This window comes from Homalodisca vitripennis, unplaced genomic scaffold, assembly GCF_021130785.1.
Source record: "Homalodisca vitripennis isolate AUS2020 unplaced genomic scaffold, UT_GWSS_2.1 ScUCBcl_2549;HRSCAF=7433, whole genome shotgun sequence".
Taxonomy (NCBI): domain Eukaryota; kingdom Metazoa; phylum Arthropoda; class Insecta; order Hemiptera; family Cicadellidae; genus Homalodisca; species Homalodisca vitripennis.
Genome location: NW_025778688.1, coordinates 21,917 through 27,395, shown reverse-complemented (window position 1 = coordinate 27,395; position 5,479 = coordinate 21,917).

Genomic DNA, 5,479 nt, shown 5'->3' with positions numbered 1-5,479 from the left:
AAAATTAAGTATAAATTCTTAACTTCTAGTTTATATGTTAATGTACTTAAAAATTTTATTGGTTACGTAAATATGCTAAATTACTTTTATATTTTTTGGGTGGGAGAAGAGGGCAATTCCAGAAAAAGGAAACTACCTTGTAGTACATTTAAATATAAAACAATAAATATATTTCAGTTTTACTTTCAATAAATAAGTATAAAATAGTCTGTTTTATTAATTACAAAATACTTGAAAAATCGTACAGTTTTTTACTAAAATGTGGAAAAATTATTTTTTTAACGTAACTTATAATACCAAAACTCTGTATTCAGCTACAAAATAAACATAAAAATAAAAATGTCTTGCTTTTTTACATTTACGGATTATTTAAAAACAAATTGTGTCCACTACTTCTCTGCTATCTATACATAAATACAATACATTACCATTTTTAACTTACTGTAAAATCCCTACTAAATTAAAGAATTTTTCATCACCTAAACTATAGATTTCATTTCGTCTTTTTCCACGTATGCTTATGTGTAAGTCAAGTCCAAACCAATATTTGAGAGAGGTTTTCTTATCTACAAAGTCAGCGTAGTTGAACGCGATATCATGCCGCAGCAGTCTTAACTTTAATATTTTATTTCCCCTCTTGACCAATTTTTCAGCAGCCTTGTATTGCTCCTCTGACACTTCCTTTGAAAACAATCTTTTTAGTGCTTTATTAAACTTTCATGTACCTTTTGTGATAAAACCTTAAGTCGAAAACACAATCTGTTAAAAGCTTTGTGAGTTTAGGTGTTTGGGTGTGTGCATATGATTTTAAAATGATATTTATACACTGCACCCGACTATCTTTTAATGACAAATGACTGTTTATAAGGATTTAATGATCTGTGTCATGAATAGTAAGAATTTTATATTCAAATTACTGCTGCTTTATTTTCCAATGCGGACAAGGCGAATAAGTACTGCGACTCGCGATAATAACACCTGAATCCGAGATCTCAATCATCTTTATCGTCTGCAATACTGTTAATATTCTTTTTTTTTAAGAATTATAGTTTTTCAAATATTGAAATACGGACGCAAGGACTTACTTGATAACAAAGGAATTGTATGTAAAAAATAACAATATTTTGTTAAAATTACTTAACATTTTTTAAGCCTCATCTCTGGATAAGATGATGGATGCAATTTTTCGAAACGCTATTTCAATTTCTTAATAATTGAAATTGGGAATTTCTCATATACTGTTATTTTTAAGAACCCATCGTCAATAATGGACTAAAAATAAAAATGTGTATTTTTTAACCACAACACTTGTGTCTAATATATTTGATTTCTTCGGTTACATTTAAGTCTATGTTATAATACATAAGTTACATATATTCTTTTATTTATTTTATTTAACATGCAACAATACAGGTTACACACCCAATTACATTGGGCATGTTTAAATCAAGATGACATGCAATAATATCCACACAATCAAATATAATCCAGTCCAGTGCAGTGTTCCACCAAAATAGTTCCCATTAAATAGATAATTAAGCCTAAAGCTAAATAACAGATACATACACATATATATATATATATATATATATATATATAACAACGTAACTATAATAAAATTATAAACAAAATAACAACAATAATAAATAATCATAAATATTAACAAAGTCAAGATAAGCCATAACAAAAAGAACGCGTGTGTGTGTGTGTGTTGTGTGTGTGTGTGTGTGTGTGTGTGTGTGTGTGTGTGTGTGTGTGTGTGTGTGTGTGTGTGTGTGTGTGTGTGTGTGTGTGTGTGTGTGTGTGTGTGATTAAAAGTATAAACATCTTAATAAAAATATTGGTAGTGTAGTATATTTTTTAAATGTGTATATGTAAGGTATTAGATAGTCTAGCTCAGTTTATATCCCTCTGACAAAGTCTTTTGTATTGATTAATATTATGTAAAAAATATATCAACCTCCCCAGGCAAATAATTATACAATCTCATCATTGTATTCAAAGGTGATGAAAAATGTGCCATTGTACGAGAAAAATTAAGGTGAAACAAATTTTGGGATCTATTATAAAATGATGGAGTGTAAAAATTAATTTTTTGACAAGCAAAATGAATCCATTACTTCACATCTCAGCAATTTAAAAAGAAAAAGTAAATTCGCTAATGTTCTACGTTTTTGAAGACTTTCCATTTCAAAAATGCTTAAAAGTTGATTATATGAAATATCGAAGGTAAATTGACCAGTTTCTTTAAAATATAAATATCGTAAAAACCTTTTTTGTACCTTTTCAATTAAATTAATGCGATTAGCTAAAGAAGGATTCCATACTATATCGGCAAATTCTAAATTTGATCGGACAAGTGATATATAATATGTTTTTAAGGTTGAAATTGAATGAAAGTTTGAAGACTGTCTAATAATAAATCCCAAATTTTTGTAGGCCTTATTTACAATAGATGAGATATGAGGATTGAAAGTTTAAAGTAGGATCCAAAATTACGCCTAAATCCTTAAATTCAAATACCCTTTCAAGATTACTACCATTTATAGCATAGTTATTCGAAATTGATATCTTTTTTTTCCTTGTCAATGACATTACTTTGCACTTACTAATATTAAAAAAGATCTTATATTTACTAGTCCAATCAAAAATTGCATCCAAATCCCCCTGTAATGCGTTGGAATCCTGAGGGCTATTGACTACTTTATAAAGTTTAAGGTCATCTGCGTACAGTAAAATTTGTGAATTTTTTGTGCAGTTAACAATATCATTGATAAACAAATTAAAAAGTTCTGGGCCCAAGTTTGACCCCTGAGCAACCTCTGAAGTTACTAAATATTGACTAGAATTGTGCCCCATATAAGAAACATATTGTAACCTATTATAAAAGTAAGAAGAAAAAAATTTACCAACTTAGACGAGAAACCTAAATTATGCATTTTACTTAAAATTAATCTGTGAATCTACTCTATCAAACGCCTTAGTTAAATCTGTAAATATTACATCTACCTGAGAGTTATTATCCATTTGAGATAAGACATATTCCGTAAAATTTAACAAATTTGTAACAATTGATTTCTTAGCTTGAAACCCATGCTGCCTATCATACATCAATGGTGTCATAAAATTTACAATTTTTTTACAAATAATAATCTCAAATATTTTTGCAGGAGTTGATAAAATTGCAACTGGGCGATAACTCTGTACAAGCTTACAATTTCCACTTTTAAAAATAGGTGTTACTCGAGTCAATTTAAACAAATCAGGAAAACAACAATTAATTAAACAAATGTTAAAAATTACACAAAGTGGTTTTACAAGTATTTCACTACAACCCTTATAAATATATGATGGGATTTTATCTGGGCCAGCAGATCGTTTACAACTAAGATATTTAATAGCATCACTTACATCACCCTCAAATATCTTATCAATAACTAAGGCCAGGGAGGATAGACAAGTTCCAGGGTCAGTGAACTTTCCAGTTAAAGAGGATGGAGTGAAAGTAGATTTAAAGTATGTAGCAAATGCTTCCGCTATGTTACTATCCCCTTTAATAATCTGACATCCATCTGACATATTATTATTAGCATTCTTATGATTCCTTGAATTCCTTATAAAAGCCCAGAATTTTCTCACATCTTTATTGATGCTACTTTCAACACTATTTAAATAAATATAATAATCCAATTTTAGTCTACATTTAATATCTTTTCTTAATCTTTTCAACTCTCTTAAATCTATCTCTTTAAAGTTTCGTGTTAACTTCCTTCTAATTCTTATTTTTAATTTAATAATATTTATTAGTTCGTTACTATACCATACTGAATATCCACGTTTCACTTTGTTCCTCTTTGGACAACAGTTATCAAAAACTTGATAAATTGCTTTGTAAAATAAGTCCATAGCCAAATTAGGATCATTAATATTATAAAAAGGACCAATCAATGTTTCCTAAGACCATGATACAACTCTACAAAATTTGTTTTTCTTAAAATTATATAAACTACTTATGCTGCTGTTATTACTATTTCCTGACTTATTCTATAGTATTCTACTTTAAAGTATTACTACTCTTAAATAGATTATAAACTTGAACTAATTTACTAAATGAACAGTTTAACCTTGTGCCTTGAATATAAATGTGATGAAAACTGATACATTTATAAGCTGATAAACCAATATATCAAATCAGACTGAAAACTTCCAAATTAGGTATGCTGACCAAACAAATGCTCGAGATGAACTTGCAATCTGTATATCACAAAGGCCATTTGACCCACATTGCATCGTTCTGAAACCGTTGTAGCAGAAGAGTGCTTATCATAACAGTTTGCATGTTTTTATTTCAACTGTTACACATAACCACAAAAAGCGGAGGAGATAAGAATAATGGAGCCACTTGGCTCCGCAGCCGCTGAGCTAAGTAAATACTCTATAATGTGTTCAACTCATACTGCAAATTGTTAGTGGAACTGTAGACATTGTGCATCACTTCAATCTCAAGTTTTATTCTCGTAGGTAAAATCCGTAGGATGTTTCCCATCAAACGCTATTATTAGTTTTATTGTTATTTTAAAGCTCTCGATATATTTACTCTTAGTTATACTCGTACATTGTGACAAGCTAATCCTTAAATACCAAGGTAATAAGCATATTATTCTGTTTTTCTTATGAATAAGTTTAAGTTAGGCATTACAACAGGCATAAATTCCTAGTAATAATAACACAGTACTATGTGAACTTGGTCACTTAGTTAAAAATTTTTACCACCAAAATAAACTCTTTTCAAAGAAAAATCTTAAACTTTTCATACATAAAGATTTTTCCTTTAAGAACTAGATTATCTAATTTACAAAAACATACGTTCCAACAGCTATATAGTATAGTGCAGCTTCAAGACTATATCATGTAGTCTATGGCATATATTGTGGTTATTTCAAAAGAATATTTCTATGTAGCCAATATATAGTCGCTCATCATAAAAGCGAACTATGTAATCGCAGGCATAGGAGTCCGCGTTAAAGCAAAATGTTTACAACTAAACATACCATTTTGGATAACAATTTTATTTTTCAGTTTTTTTTCTCAATCACTATAGCGAAAATGCTCAGTGTAATCTTTATCATTAACTTTTCATTCAATATAATTAGTACAAGGTGTGTAAATATTTTTGGCGTTTGATTTTTTAGTTACATTTCTTATATTTCATACCAGGCACGAATAACAATAAATTTTACTTTCAATGTAATCAACTTTAACTAGTTGGTATTCAAGAAGAGCACAAATAGTAATGCGTATTGACACACGCACAGTATTGGTGGTATTGTTATCGTTGCAGTAAACGGTGAGTAATTATAAAGCCTTTCTGTCAAATATGACCAGATTTACCTTTCTCATTTCTCGCTGTCTCATTTCTGACAACAACCATCACTAACGTACCACCGTATGGATCTAAGCAATGTTGCGTTATTAACAA